We start from the raw sequence: 17,754 nt of genomic DNA on the forward strand, positions 1-17,754 counted from the left end.
CACACACACACACACATACACATGTCAGGGGGAAATACGAGACAAGGAAGAGAACGAAGGGCTCAACGAACGAGGAGGAGAAGAAGAGATGCGAGGAAAGAGGAAGGAGGGAATAACGAAAGGAAAGCTTGTTACATTTTTCAATCGGGTGAAAGAGATCCGAGAATATATACATATATACTAGGCTAAACCTATGTATAATATAGATTGATGTAAACCTTTTGAAGGGGAAAAAATATCCCAACGATTACCAAAGACGGTGATCCACTCGCTTTATTTAAAGTATATTACATAGTAGGTACATATGTGGATGTACATGTAAAAGGTTCAAAAGCTTTAGGGTGAACCATGTGCCTTCCGCTCGAATTCACCATATTTTTATGTAATACCGTGTTCAATTCTCGGTCGGAATTCACGATGGTATAATTTCTATGCTAACTTCGATTTCCAATTAGGATTTATTATTTATTATAGTTGCAGATTGTAACAATTGATTGTTGAACATTATTCTTTTTATCCATACGGGAATAAGCGAATACGAAAGTGAAAGACAGTTTGCAAAACGAACTATATCAGTTATCGATGTGGTTAGAAAAAAATGGCAATTTCGACTGATTGCTTTTTATTCATGCCAACTCCAAAAAGTTCATTCTTTGATTAACGAAAATCGTCCTGAGGAATAAAATTTACGCGATAAAAAAAATTACGAAATTTTAACGAAACGTTTGGAAAAAATTTCGGCAAAATAACAACTCTTGATAAATATATGAAAAACTTCGTTACGGTGGTTATTTTTAATTTTCTCCTACAACCATAACCGAGAGAAGTTTCGTTTTCCCGAAACGTTTCCTCCTCGTATATTAGCTACCCGAAGCGAGAAACCAGAAAGTCCAATTCTCTATTCTACCTTTTTCTTTCTTTATTTTCTCCTACGGTTTCTCGTCCCCACGTTCAACCCTTGGAAATTCGTTCTTGCACAGGTCTCCGTGGCTTTACCAACTACTTGTCCTCCTTATTTTCGCCGGAGAAAAGACTGCATGCAGGCTGAGTTGAAACTGGAATAACTTCCTTCTTTCTAAGCCCACTTTGATTAAGTCTAACACTCGTGTGACGATTGACATTACATTTGTACATTTGAAAGGCTGCTGTATTTGCAAGTGAAAATTGATAAAATCGAGAGAGGTTTGCGGGACGAATTTTTGCGCCACAGGTAAATTAAATACAGAGCTTTGTATGAAAACCGGTATGAAAACGAGGGTGGAAAGGCAAACGCATCGTTTGTATGTACCTGCCCTGCATTTCTGTGGAACAATGAAGCGAAAGTTAGCTTTTGATATTGCGGGTCCACAATGGGGTGCGAAACACCCCTAGCTGTCAGATGGGTCTCGGTAATAAGATATGGAGAAGCGTGTGGTCGCACAATCGTATCGGCGTCACCGGAAACCACCACCCGCGCCATTGTTTACGTCTCGGGGATGGCGTCGCGACGCCGTCGTCCGATCTCCGGCTCTCCATGGTGATGTTATATTGTTTTATCGCCACTTTGACGAAGGCTTTTCGATGGATAGCTGCCGACGACGAAGACGACAGCGATATGTGAATGAAACGGTGTTCGATCGTCGGTGGATAACGATTTTTACTTCATAACAATCGTTAAAATTTAATCAGGGTTTCGAGGTTTTCGTTTCAAGCTCAAGTTAATTGAAACAATATTTCCTTCCAGTATTAAAAGCTGATTATTTAAATAAAATCGTAATGCCGTTCGTCTAGTTATAATTTTAATTAATGGTATATGTGATCAAAAACACGTTTCATGTATAACGATTATAACAATTTTTTTCGACATTAGGGAAGGAATGTTGTTACAATAAAACACAATTTTTCGATTCGCTCAGGCTTCTTGAATGTTAATTTTATCACTTTTCAGTTCTATTTTTTGGTTATAGTAAAGAGAAATAATTACATGCAGCTTTAACGCGATCAATCGTTTTTAAATATTTTTTCAATCAGGCTATTCGCTTTCAGGGTTAAAAAATTTTTCAAATAAACCGGGAACGGGGAATCGGACTCTGTGCAAGCCTTTGATGAAAATTGGCCATTTACTCCGATCCCGCGGGAATGAATAACCCTTTGTTCATCATCCGGTGGATTATCAATCGGATTTCTACATTCGATTTTACCTTTTATCTCCATCTGTTATGATAAAAATTACCAATTAGCTAAACTACAAGTCAAACTTTTTCGAACGTACTAATAATATTCACCAAAAGTTACCTTTTTTCGATTGAACAAATTGGACATCGTAAGCCTTGAAGTTGGTTTAATCGTTTTGAGCTTTCTAAATCCTCGTAGCAAAAGACTGAATCAAATGAGCACAACAAATTCTGAAGAAAGTTTCTTGTTTCCATAGAAAAAATTTGTGACGATTTTTCACCGGCGTTAAACAATCTCAAAAAAACATCGTTCGTATAAAAAGCAAAAAAAAAAAAAAAAAAAAAACAAATGAAAAAAAAATGAACAAAAAAACACATTCCCTCGTTGACGCGAGAAAAGCTGGATAATTAGAAAGAGTCAAAGATACCCTTTTGAGCGGTTAAACAATTTACCTTGATTCCGATACTCGGTTAAAAAATCTGTATCAGCACGATAATCCCGAGTATTATTCGATGATGATGAAATTTACCGGAAGACTTTTTTTTATTCACCGAGGGATGGTGGTGGTGGTTCGCTCCAAAAGGGTGTAATTGAGTTGAAATTGAAAAACGAAACAAGCCCAACGGGCGAAGATAGAGACTGAAAAAAAGGACGAAGAAGAGGGCGCGGGACGGGAGGAAAAAATCGAGCGAAGGACGCGGGTGAGCATTAATTTGGTTAAATGAGTTGTTTGTTAACTTAGTTAAACGCGCGTGGAGGCTCGGTCGGTTCGGCGGCGTATAATGGTTTGACATGGTTATTGACGTTTCAGACTGAAATCTAATTATTCGATCATATACGTGCCTGTCTGCCATGCCACGGCATCGCCGCGACGCGAAGCTCTCTTGCGTCCCCTTGCAAATCGGATGGGTACCTATGGGCCATGGCGCAATGGGTCTACGCAAGTATTAGGTAGACATTCCCAGGCACACGTGGAAGCATTTGTAACACGCTTATGGATCGCATCATGCAAGACTGATTAATGCGGTAGAGATCGATGGAGAAATATTTTGAGTGGGGAATATAGTGAAATTTTGATAATATCGAGTTTTTGGTTTTTCAAACGACTAAGAAAGATGTGATCAAAAAGGGATAGGGGAAACGGAATTTGCGATATTGTATTGGTAAAGTAAAGGAGGCTCGTGTGAAACTGACAGGAAACTCGGAACAAATAAATAAATAACCAAATAAGTAACAAAAAGAAAACCAACACCGAGTTTGAAAAAGGGACAGAATTTCACTATGACCGGGGGAACTGATGCGTGGAGAAAAGGGTGACATTTTTTATTTTTAATAGTATTCTCTTTTTTTTTTTTTTTATCATCTTGTAAAAAGCGTAATTGACAGCTACAGTCGCCTGCAGCCCATTAGCGCGTGGAAAAAAAACGTTGATTGAAAAAATGTCGAACAAAAACAACAAAAACAGCAAACAAAAAAAAAAATTAAATTTTCGCGCCATTCTACGTGCAAGAGATCTGACGAGGAAGAGGAAAAAAGTACAAATAGATCAACTGGCCGAACATGCCCGCAGCTCTGTCCCTACTTTGTACAATAGCAAAGAATCCAATTAACTGGTTTTCCACCTTCTAAAAGCGTATACGTCACGTTTTGCAACGTTTCGCGATATTTTCATGCTTTTTAGTGACCCGCGGTCAGCACCGAATCCCGTGCGTTTCACTTTGGCACGAAAATTTTCGCAAATTCTACCCTTTCGATTCTATACTTTAACGGGAAAAATCGAGCATTCGATTATCGAATCATTTCGAAAAGATCTTTGAAATTATTTATAAATTGATACAGTTAAATGAACAATCGACAAATCAAAGTGTCAGCATTGTTAAAATTATATAAATCAATATTCTTTCGGTTGTGATTATTCTCAAAATCGCCTATCTTCGATAAAACAAGACAGAAAAAAAAAAAAAAGAAAGAAAAAAAAAACCATTAATTCACCTTCTTTGGCAAAAGTGGAACGAATCACATCATTAAACATTTCTTGGGTAAAAATATAAAATAAAAACAAAATAATAATAATGTAAATCGTGAAAGACGTGTTAAAAATATGGCAAAATTTCTGTGAATAATATGAGACGAAAATTGATGTTAAAATTATGAAAAAATGAATACTAAACTCTACGTAAGTACCGTCGCGTCGGAGAAACGGAGGGTTTGTGTGGCTCGCATAACACCCGTCAAATTCAGCTGTTTAATCTCCAGCACAATTGGTGAACAATACCATCTCGCCCCTTGTTATCCGTGTGAAATTATGGTCAGAGATCCAGGCGGTTGGTCTCGAGTTCTCTTCGCTGTGCGTTGTGCATGACGAGATGGACCAAATCTCCGCGAGATAACGACCGGACAAGACGTTGCCTCTCTGGCCGTATAACGAACACGCCCACCTGTTTCGATTTCACAGGTGCACGCCTTGCCCAATCAGTTCCAAGTAACTATATATCAGCCCGGGTTACACGTCGTACATAATTATGTTGGTATGCGTGTGCCCAGATATCCGTATACCTATACTCGTAGGTATATAGTGTATATATACATCGTATGCAGACGAAGTTCTAATTCGCCATTTATATTCTGCGCTATTTTTGTGTTTATTACAGGAGAAGTTGGTTTGAATGAGTATTTTTCATGAAAATTTCCGTCATGAGTAAGGGAGGGTGGAGCAAAGTGAGCACCTTCAAATTTTTGAGATATCAAATAATTTTGGGGCAAAGTGAGCCTCCTGAAATTTTTCAAATAACAAGAGACAAAATTAACCACCTCAAGTTTTTATTAAATATCAACGATTCGGAAATCATTTACTCGAATAATTGCACAGCTCATAACGCAAAACATTTCGATCTGTGCTTTACTCTCAACTCGTCAAATTCGAATAATTTTCCGAACTTGAATTTCCGATTACTTTGTTCTCGAGAAAGTTAGATAATAATTTAACATAATTGTTCATATGAAAAGTAAACATTTTATTCTAATCTTAAGCATTATTTTCTCAATGAACCCACTTTGCCTCACCCTGCTCTACTAAAAAATGCCGATGCCGATGCCCATGAAAAATTTTGATGATTTAGCTAAGAATATTAATATTTCAGTAATATTCGTCTATGTATCGTATATAACATATTTACAAATTACACAATATAATTTCAAAATTAAAGTATCAAAGCATTCTTGTCGTTGTTATACACGATACACATATGCTGCGTCGTTTCGTTTTAATAATAATTAAGTTATTTTCGTCGAACCGCATGATCGCGTCGCGCGAGGCCTCCGGGTATATACATATTATTATCATTGTTGTTATTATTATTATCATTATTATTATTATTATATACACAATAATTTGTTTCAGGTCGTCAAGTTGTGAGTATGAAGTTATCCCGCGGCATCACGAGGCTTGCAGTTCTATTTCCAGGAGACAAAGTGCACTGGGGGTGGGAGGGGGGAGGAAGGGGTGGTTACCGATGGGCACCATGCAGCCAGAGCGTATTCTAACTATGTTAAGTACACCGGCAGTGTGCGGCAGAAGCTATAGAAACTAAACTAGGGTATACGTTGTACAGTTTGATACAGAGAGAGGCTATAACGGAGTTACCGAGTGTGGCGAAACACCAACCACCCTTGTGATGATCGGGCCGGTAACTAACTGCTTTGAATATATACGTTGTATATATGTATACAGACCTCTCCACCGTCTCCAGAGTTCGCTCGCCCTATGCTTCGTGTCACACACACACATGCACGGTATGCATAAATTTATATACATATGTCGGTCCAACCCCATGATGCCTTGGAATCCTCCCACAGCGGTACGTCTATCACGATATGGGCGCCATGGTCACCGTGACAAAGACGCTCCGTTTTGCACGCAGCGTTTGCTGTAATATTTGCAGACTTGGCGCGGAACGAAGATCTTGATCGTAGTTATGATCGAGTAATATGAATAATCAACCGCGGTTAGGGATGATTTGAGGATATATCTGAGGATCTTCTTTTTTAAGTCGGGAAACGTGATGTCTTGTAGGTACCTATGTCACACGGAGAAAGGATTTATTTGTTGAATTTATTAACTATGGAGAAAAGAACGTTGTTTGGTTAGTTGAAAATGTGATGGGAAGAATAATTCGGGTTATCGAATGAAACCGTTGGTTTTTTAAACTTTTTTTTTTTTTTTTTTTTTGCTTACACATGTGTGTGGAATATTCGACGATCGAGGTATTGATCAAGATTTGAGATTGAAATTTTTTTCTAACAACCCCTATCAGAGATATGATTAAATTTGATATTTTCAAAACGGACATTTTCTAAGATCTGGAAAGTATAGAATTTGCCAGGATGAGATCAGAAATAGAGCGACAAGGTGAAAAATGAAATATTATAAACAATCAAGGTAACAATGTACCAGAAAACAATGAAAATGCTGCAGTCATAAATGGAATTTGAAGAGAAATCAAAAATAATAATGTAGAAATATTTTTACCGAAATTTGAAAATAGTAACAATTCAAATCCTCAGAAATTTTTAGCGAAAATTAATAAATATTATGTTACAAAGCAAGTTATTGAAGAGCATAAATTTATCGTATTAGAGAATAGATGAATAGTTCAAGGTTCACTGCAAAAGTCTTTAAACACTACTGTTCTTTCGAAAATGAATATAATCTACGATGACATTTTTGTTCGACAAGTAGATACGTTTTACGTTTTACGAATCTGACTTTGATTCTTGCCTCTTGGAATGCCCCATAGATACCTGAATCGCGGATCTAAAAGAGAATGAACCGAATGCTCGCCCGATAAGAGGGAGCACCAAAAGTGGCAACGATATCAATTTCCTTCCAAGTCTCTTTCGCTACATTTGAAGATACTCGAAACCCGACGTGATTGTGGAGTATTTTCGAATATATATCGCATGTTTCTTCGATATTACATTCTCGCGTGTCTTCTTTCACCGTCCATCCTTAAGGTACACTCGTAACCTCCTACTTCTCGAATGGCACAATGATATGATATTACCGATTCCAAAAATCTCTGCTCTGCCAACGTCGTTAGAACGGCAAGTATTCGTCCCGCAAATTCGTAAACCTTATTTCCGAAAAAAAAAACGTGCGCAAATTTCTTCGCCGATGACGTAGTTCAAGTGATTTCCTAAGTTCCTTAGCTCTACGGTACACGTGAACAGCTTACACCCGTAGATACAAGGTACAGTAATAATAATTGAAGGCGGGCAATTGGCCCTCGTCTTTTCATCATATCTTAATACTCGCAATGCCTGTAAGCCTCGATTCGAGCAATTGCGTTCACCGTCTGTGGCGGAAGTGGAGTAAAGTCGAGTCCAGCTTGAGGCAGCTCGAGATGCTCTCCCCGTACTTCCATCGACGGCATAATACTGTCGTCGAAGCAATTAACAAATTATACCAAATCGTCTTTCCAGCTTCCACCGCCTTCCTCCATCCCGCAGACTTTAATTATGCAGAGGGGTATGCAGACTGTGGGTTTAAGGTAGCTGCAGAGTTGGAGTCGAACGTGGTTGCGCGAGGCGTGGCGACGAGGAGAAGAGAGAAGAGAGAAGAGAGAAGAGAGGAGAGCGGAGAGACTAGGAGGGAGTAAGGGTAGTAAATTTATACTTAAGTCAATATACCCCGGGGGCGTAAGGGTCGCCGGCGTGGTTCGTTACGGATCCTCCCACTTTCGCCGCTTCGGGGAACGATAAGACCCGGACGCATCGGCCTGTAAAGTGATGAACGTGCTCGAAGTGTGCCTGCGAAATTAACTAAAAGGATCAGACATCCTGGAAGGTCGAATTCCCGGCGCCAACTGTCGCCGGTGGATGAGCCTCTGGGTGTATGAGCACCGGAGCCGAAGATCCGGCACATCAACACCAGCAGGTGGACACCCTCGAGAATGGTCGCAGACGTCCGGGTTTCGAGACACGCGAGCCGTACCTTAAACGCTGGGTTCGTTGTCGACGAAACCTGCACGATTTGCGACCGCGGCAACGATCGAGATCGATCAGCCAGGACGACGACTGTATCCCGGTTACCTGCAACGGCAAATTTTCCTCATTTCATCATGCAACCTCAGCTTAGAAACTTACTTTTATTAGAGATGTGGTCACTTCCATTCAAGGTACGAGACGCATTGTTGGAACTGCGATACGTGGGTAATATGATGAACGAGTCACCCACATCCCCACACAGACGGTTTCCACATCCTCGAATTTAATTTGAAAATTGAAAAATCGGAATCTCCTCGCGAAACTTTGATCCGGCTCTGTCCACTGATTATACTTGTATTCCATTGACCACCCTGAACCCTTAGTATGGGAAGAAATTGTAGGTGGAAGAATGATGGTCGGTGAACGATTAAGGAATAGGATATAAGATGATACGTTCATGGTTACCAAGTACCTGCAGTGTATAGTAAAAATGTAATCTTTTCTATAGACTATAATTTAAGGGACCAATCCTGACACCGTCTGATATTGAACTTCCAAAGCGAGTGAAGAAATTGTTCTACGGTAGTCGATTCGGGCCAATTTTGGATAATCGTAGCCGCGCCGCTTTCTCTAGTATACAACATTCAGAATTAATTGATCGTTATGAATTTTTCTTCTTCGCTTATTTTTTCAAAGATTAAAGTAAAACGGAGGCGAGAGATGAATAATGAATTTTGAAATTTTACAACGTGCAACGGTGACCGTGATCCAGGAAACCGAGAAAAAGTTTAAACCAAAAAGAAGGCGTCGCTGTGACCGTCGAAGAGATACCGCAAGGTGCAGACCCAAAAGAAAAATGTAAAAGCGTTGCGGATTCTTGCCTGCTTGCTCGAGCATAGTGATTAATTATTTCCACACGCGAATGTGCATATTGTAGAGAGATTATATGTATACGTATACGTCCGACGAGTTTTATAACTCTATGATAATCTCATATTTTTTATTCAAACACGTGAAATTTTTTCCGGCCGTCGAAACTCGGTGGAAAGTTAATAACCAAACAAAGCTACAAACGGTTGGTCGATTATTTAATTTAGAAAAAATTCAGGATAAAGTGTGAAAGGAGAAGAAACCGTAAACGATAGAAACCTGACAAGATTGAATCACTTTGTACAAATTATAGGGATGAAACCGCTGGTTGAGCCGGGTTTGATAAATGTGGAAAATACGGTAACTGCATATTTACTCTGTTAGTAATTATTTTCCAACAAACTATCGTCGGTTCAATATTTCAACAGGATGAATTTGTTGTCTTCATTTATAACAAGGCTTCAAATTAAAAAGTTGATCAGCGTGCGATTTGAATCACCGGTATTCGTATGAATTCGTGAAAATTCACGATTCTTGGCATGAAATTTCCATAATCAATAAAGCATTATATTATCATCTTTTACAAATTGATTTTTCACAACGATTTTCTACTGTCCTGACAGTTTTTTCATTTAGGAAGTTTATTACGATTTTTCACGACAACTTTTGTATCAAACGTAAATATTAGGATGGTAAAATTTATTATTTTTTTCTCAACTTTTCTGCTTCTTCTGATTATACATTATTTTTGTCTCGTATAACTAATATCTTTATAAATATATCATCAATTTCTAAGATGGGTCTCCCCTCAAAAGGCCACAACGTCAATGAATCGATACTTTTTCACTTGGACCTAAGTCAGCGAGACCCCTATAACATCGACATAATCAAACTTCGAATAAGGTCGAAAATACACATCAACTTACCATTTCCCCTTCTAAGTACATACATCGGGTAAATTACCTCGGTGCGGTTGTCAATCGATAATAAGACACGAAGTCGGGGATCAATCTGGGCTGCACCAGTTGGTAATAATAATTAGTTGGCGAGATAGCAAGCATCGAGGGGGGTGGAGGGGGGTGGTGGTGGAGGGTCGGCTCGGGGTTTGCTTAACTCGAGGTTAACTTGAGATTAACTCACTTAGAAGGAGTTGCCTCGCGGCCTGACATAGCTTCAGGCCTCTATTAGCCAAGCATTGCTATTAGTATTAGTATTAGTATTAGTATTAGTATTAGTATTAGTATTAGTAGCTACACCCCGGCATTAGTATTACTCGTATATAGACGTGCAGCATTAGTCGACCCTTAGGATAGCGGCAGAACGCGTTACGCTCCCGCGGATTTACCCGCTGTTATAATTCATACGTCATACTCGACGGGAGGAAAGCTCCGTCTCTATGTAACAGACATTCCCTGGGTATGGGTTACGCGTTTACGCATAGGTGTGTATGGTACCTGCCACCATTTCACGACCATGAAGAGATTACTGTCCGTCTATGCTCATTCCGGTCCGCCTTCACCCTCTCGGCTTGATCACTCTCCCCGATGAACACTGTCAACACGATTACTCGCCCGGGTGTTGTAACGTAAAAATTTTTAACTACTCGGAGAGAAATTTATGGTTTTTTGGTTACCATACTGTGGGATTGAAATTTTTCTTAAAGCAGAACAATTGACGACACGTGAGAAGGTGGCGGGTTACGAGCTTCGTGACGTGACATATGATCTAAAATATTAATACAACTGAAATCGACTAGAGCAACCCCTTAATTAATATTGACAAACCGAAAGACCGTAAAGTCATTCGACGCATATTTTCGCTTCTTGATGGTCTTTTTCAATTAATTTTGTTATTCATTAGTCAATGAAGATAAACAAATCATACAAGACTCTCTTTGGTAAACAATGGCATATATTGGCACTTCCGATTTTCCTATCGTCATTCAAAAAGATAACGAATCGCGTGCTATGTCAGTAATGAATAATGCAAGGAAATGATTTTAAAGTCCATGGACACGGAATGATCAATTTTGTTTTCAACCAAAAACAATATAAGCACACACAATTCTTTTCTATTGAACTTCAGTGCGAATTGTTACTTTACTTGAAATTATTAAAAACTAATGATAATACTAGGAGTCATTTTTTTATCCAGTTATAAATTGAAAATTGTAAAACGAGTTGCGTCACAAGGGGAGGGGGAGGGGGGAGGGGGAGGGGGAGGGGGGCTATAAAATAACCTAGAGGGTTACTATTACTTTTGAGTGTCTTATTACTTATATACTATTACTTTGAGCGTATCATTAATTTTCAGTATACATAACAAGTGTATAAAAAAATAAACTCACTGTATAAATCCAATAACATTTTCAAATATAAAATTGAATGCAACAAGTCATTTAGTGACAATGACAATATTTTCGATTATTTAATAAGACTTGCTTTCTAATTTTATTTGTAAAATTAAACCGGGCTCTTGTTTGCTTTAAATTTTACAAGTCGTTGAACGAATGATGTAACATTATACTGTTCTTGGAGAATTGACGATTTTTTAACGTATAATCGACGCTTCGAAGCACTCGGAAAAAAATAATTAATCATTCGAATATATGTGTAACGATATCGAAAAATTTCGTATCTGCGAAAAAGCACCGCTCTCAATTTTTCCGATCCAGTAGTCCTTCTTTTTAAACTTCTGAGCCACACGACAAAGTGAATGTTTTACAAGTTTTTGCGTTATTCCTAACATTTTTTTTTTGGTCAAATCACTTTCTTTTTTCTTTTTTTTTTTGGCGCAGCATATTCCGTTCTCTTACGAAACTAAAAACCACTAGCGTAAACCGCAACGTGTAGCTGCGGCGATGCGTGAAAGTTGAAAAGGACAAAAAGGGCCACGTCGATAATCGCGTGAGGTTCTATACGAAAATCCCTGGGCGACGCGACGCCTTGCAGCCACCCTTGGGTTCGTCGTGCGGAACTCATCGGCCGGCGGAAGGTGGAGGAAACCGGAGAGCGAGTAAGAAAGACGTCTTCGAACCTCGAACAAATCTCCGATTCAAAGATTACACTTCGAGGATCGGAGATAATTCAGACAGGGAAAACGTTGATCTTTTTCTCTCTTTTTTTTCCACCTTTTTTGGCACATGAAATTTCTCACAGCGTGAATGGATTTTAAGCGAAACTTTATAAAGTCCCTCCTTCCATAAAAGCATCGTCAAGATCTCGTGAAGCTATAGGACACCACCGAATATACCGTCTTTATTGTTGTTGTTGTTGTTGATATTGTTATTATCATTATTATTTTCGTGCAAATTTCTTTTTTCATTCAAGAACGTTGCGACGTGTTTTCAATTTTTAGCCAAATTTCATTCGCAAGTGAATGAAATTTCCTTCCAAGAACGGAACACAGGGAAACACCCCAGAACCACCCTTCGAATTTCTTTTTTCAAAGGTGCTTACTCTCCACGCGCCAACTACATAAGGTGTAATATGAAAATCTTATTTTATCATTCACGAATAATTCGTATAGGGTGGAATCGGTGTTGAATGCCTCTTACATGTATACCTTCATTTTTGATTACGTCCAAGAAAATTTCTCTGATTACCCCAACTTTGAAACAGTACCATGAATTTTTTTCAGATTTTTTATTCGACTGGTTAATTATTTTTAAATATTAATATTTTCAAAAACTGTATCTTCTTTTCGAAACATTTCAAGACCGGGCCAATAATGTGCGATTTTTCTTACTCACTTTTTTTTAACAATAGACGAAAATTACTACATAATGAAATCGGTCTAGAAATGTTCTAGGTAAAAAATAAAAAGTTTTAAAATATTTCGGAAATTTTCGGACCTTTTACACATGGATTTACTTGACCAAAAAAATCGAAAGTGCCGAAAAAATGGCCCGCCATGGGTACGTCCTTTAAACATTTAGAACAGTAAATACAGTTTTTGAATATTTTTCGAAAGTTTTGAAAAAAGTCTTTTTCAAAATCACTCTCACTTCTTATAAATAATTACCCAGAAGAACGCGGCAGAATAAAAACTCTGTAAAAATTCAGGATTCACTATTTCACAGTTCGGACAGTAGCAGAAAATTTTGTTAAACAAAGTCAGAAATGGCGAGGATCAAACGTTGGTCAGATTCGCATGGAATTCCCCATATGTATAAATGGGAAGCCTCGTGGCGACTACAATGAATAGGAAATCATTGCGCGGCCCTGGATTTTATCGAGGCGTAATGACCGTTGTCTATGACGTATAGATACGTAGATATAGTATATTGCAAATACGCAATATGCGATCGTCACCGGCGTTCAATACGTTAACGCGTTTCAGCAGACAGGAAGAATAGAATAGAATTAAAATAGAAAAATAGAAAAATAGAAATAGAAATATAGATAGATATGAGATTGATGTTTCACGTAGCATGAAAACGCTGATAATGAGATACAAAAAACAAAAAAAAAAAAAAAAGAATAAATAAATGAAATATTAGCCTGAAATTCATTGACTTCAACGTTATCCGATTACAAAATCTTTCCGAGCCTAATATGCAATAAACGAAAAACTATGAGTTAGAATAAGAAAAGTTAAGTCGTTGATAACTTTGAATAGATCGCATTTTTCTTTCCTCAACTGTTTTACACACGAAAATCGTTCGGTTTATTCGATTTTTATCAATCAGGCCTAATTTTATTTGTAAATTTGTTTTTAATACTTTATAATTAATTATAACGAAACGTAATTTTGTGTTAGATATGTATAACGTTTTTCTGATCAACTGAGGTGCTGGGGCAAAAAAAAATCATAAAAATTAAACTGACAGTACATTTTTTACATCGTAATTACGTTATTGGTCCGAAATTAGAAACGATTGAGCCTGTTTAATTTATGTTCGTGATATTGTAATTTCAGAATTCTCTTACAAGGCTATATCTTTTTTGATATATTTGTTCAATTTGTGTACTCTCGATCCACATTGAAAAAAAGGTTCAGGAAAACCAAAAAAAATTGCAAAAATTTGTTGACTAAACGTGGAGTTTTAAATTTTCTGATATATAAAAAAAAGAAAATATGTAGTTGAATGTATAAACACATGAACATAGCTGTACGTGATATTATATCGTATGCATTGAGTGTATGTAAAATATCTTTCACAGATTCGAAATGAAGTAAAAGTAAAAATAAAGAATGAAGATAAAACAGAGAAAAAAAAGTCTAACAAGTAAAAAATAAAAATAAAACAAATAAACTAAAAAGGAGCAGGTTAAACTGAAGAAAAAGAAACGTTATAAAAGACGAAGAGAGAGAGAGAGAGAGAGAGAGAGAAACGGAGCAAGAAAGGTAAATAAAAATGCGTGCAGGAAGAAAGGGAGAGGTAAAAAAGGAAAAAGCTCAAGAGCCGAAGACTGGGATGCCGCAGGAGATTAATGTCTCCTTCACGACGTCCGCGGAGTTGCTTCCCTGGGTAGTTTTTTGATTAATTGTTAAGATACGTCACTGAATGCTCGCTACTTCGGCGAAGAGTACCTCATATCCCCTCCCGTTATATATAACCAAGAATTTTTCTCATCCTGCCTCATTAAGGCTGCATCTTCTTCGCTCCTGCCTAAGCGGGAAGGATTTTTATGAATTAGCCGAAGAAAATTTCTCACTCCCCTCATTCCTTCGTACCAAGTTTTTATATCAAGTTAACGTCGTCAACTTTTCCGAAAATTTTCTTCTTTCACCTTTCGTTTCATTTTATTTGTTTTATCTTTTCTTCTTCGTTATCCTTTCGCATCATGTGATTAATCAAAGTTAAAAATTTTTATAAATTTCTGAGAACTCGGTTCTGGTACTCGTATTATTATTATTATTGTTATTGTTATTATTATTATTATTATATGTATATTGTATGATTATACACTGTGCAAAAATAATAAACCGCAATCAACAAATATAATTCCAACTAATTTACTAACTTCTTCCTTTTCTACATAATATTATAAGTAATGCCTATTATTCATCGAGTTGAATCATTCTATTTTGTACAATATGTACAATTCATGAATACACAACAAGTGAAACGGGTGTGAATAAAAATTTCTCTCCGCATATTGATGTACACACATATATATATATATATATATATATATATATATATATATATATATATATACACTAGGGTGGTCGTTAAATGATTTTTTTGGAATTTCAATGTTGATATGCTACGAACAACAATTATCAATATTCATATCACCCAAAAATTATTAACAAATTGTTCAAACAAATAATTACTGAATAATCATAAGAAAATTGTGAAAAATTCACGAGCATTCAGAAAATTGCACACATTTGATTCGTATAAGAAAAAAAGAGCCGACCAATAAATTATCGAATAATTATTTGTTTAAATAATTCGTTAATGACTCTGGGGGGATATTATTATTGATAATTGTTGATCATACAATACCAAATGTTTTTGAATTTTTTCAGACTTTTATTGAATCGCGAAGTTCAAAAACTCTAATCGAATACAATTTTCAGCTGAAAAGCGTCCAACGTATGTACATCCTTAAATGAAAGATAAAATACGACCATAGCGTCAATGAGAGCACGTGAGCGTTTAGCAAGTGAGCCGCGTTAACAGAAAATTGTAATAATAAGCAGGCCTCGATATTCCATTTTGAAAAAATCAAATTTCCATAATTCTTTGGTATTAAAATCGATTTTTAACAACTTTGTGCACAGGTGTGATTTTTCAGATTATTTTTTCCATAATCCTGATGAAATTTCCAATCGAAAAACCGCTGTGAATAGGCGAGATCCTGGAAATCGTAAAATTCCATATTTTTCTAATTAAAAAAAAAGACTCAAAATAAAAATCTGTAAAAAATTATAGAAATATTTTTTCTAGATTTGAAGCCGATCGATGACCATCTATCACGACGTTACCTCCTAATACACACATCCATACTGATGAAAATAAATTCAGATATAAATTGTCGATTGATGAGGGAGAGAAATTTTTATTCACATCGTTCTCATTATGCATGATTATTTATTGATTTATTTCGATGTGTTTTTTTTTTTTTATTCCTCATTCATAAGTTCGTTCATATTTATTAGTGATATTGGACTGTCGAGTCGAATTACCTGACGGGCAACTCGTCTCGACGCACGTACGTACGTTGGTTGCTGCTGGTCATCTTTGTCCCCCTCCAACGGTGGATGACAGTCCTCTTGACAGGCTCGTGACATTTGTGGCGAGCTCTTCGCTATATACGCATCTAATTATTGTCCGGCATAGCTATACGAATTGCGCCGCGAATCGATAACGGGTGTTTGCACGGTACCTACGAACGAACCCGTAAATAGCTCTCCGAGCGACGAAAATTGTTTGAAAATCACGTGTAAGACTTATTCCCGAATTAAAATAAGTACCTACGTATGTGTAATAAATAATTCTCGCATACGTATCCGTTGTAGAAAAAAAAAAGAAAGAAAGAAAGAAAGATTTTTTTACTAAAATTTTATTCCAATACGAAAACTAGTCAGTTATTATCATTATTATTATTTTCCCTTTATGATATATATCTATCATGTATCCATATCGAAGAATCGACGAGGTGTTAATTTTAACATATTGATCAGTAACGAATACCGAAAAAAGTATTACACATCGTTACAGTTCATTGGACTTCACACTGGATACACACAGTACATATAGGTAATATTCTGTACAAAATTCCCATCGACGGTATAAAATTCTGCATAAACGTACACATAACATATATATACAGTCTAGGTTTTTTTAATCCCTTCTCTTACTACCTCTCGAATTTCCCAATTGCAACAGAAAATGAGGAAAAACCATATTTTGTGTATATATATGTATATATAAAACCTATTTTTTTTTTTTTCATTTTCTGTTGCAATTGGAAAATCGAGAGGTAGCAAGAGAATGTTATAAAAATCTGAGCTTTAATATTTTTTTCAAACACACGCGAATACTTATTTTAAAATACAATGAACCACTTGATATGTATATACATATATACTCAAACGAATATATAGATACGTATGGAAAACTCTTGCTACATTATTCATCGCAGCTTTAGGTGAAATAATCGTGAATAACCGTGGCAGCGTGAATATTAAGTAAAGCAGAGCAGCGATGTTTTTGAAAATCTATACATACACGTGTATAAGTGTAAAGAGTAGATGGTATGTATTAGGTGATCGGAAATTTGTTGAAAATCTGCAAAATTCAGTCTAAAGCTTTAAACGCGGTTACGAACTCAAGTTTATTTTATCCACCCGAACCGCTCAGCGTCTGACCTCACTCTGGCATTTTCACTGCGGCTTGACCCGAAGATGATAAAACTGTTTTTTCAGTGATCTGAATGAAAATATTTTGAAGCAATTTATTTCATCAAAATTATGTATAATTGATAAGAAAAGATTTGACGATTTATTATAGCCAAATTATTTAGCGATTATTATATATCTATTTATAAATGAGGATAAAATTGAAACGCCGCCCGCAGGGATTCGAATTCCGTTACAAATGTCAGAGCATTCTACATGATACATCCGCACGCAGCCAACCGTCGGAAACTGAATCGAGGACTGTGTATTATAACTGCAATGAAGTCAAATATAATAGAAGGAAGGAGCGAGAAGTGTCGGATGGATATTTTTAGCTTGATAGGTAGGTGGAAGCCGATCGTTGTTGGAAACCACCGCGTTGTAGGT

Source organism: Diprion similis, chromosome 11 (assembly GCF_021155765.1).
Source record: "Diprion similis isolate iyDipSimi1 chromosome 11, iyDipSimi1.1, whole genome shotgun sequence".
In the NCBI taxonomy this organism is placed as follows: domain Eukaryota; kingdom Metazoa; phylum Arthropoda; class Insecta; order Hymenoptera; family Diprionidae; genus Diprion; species Diprion similis.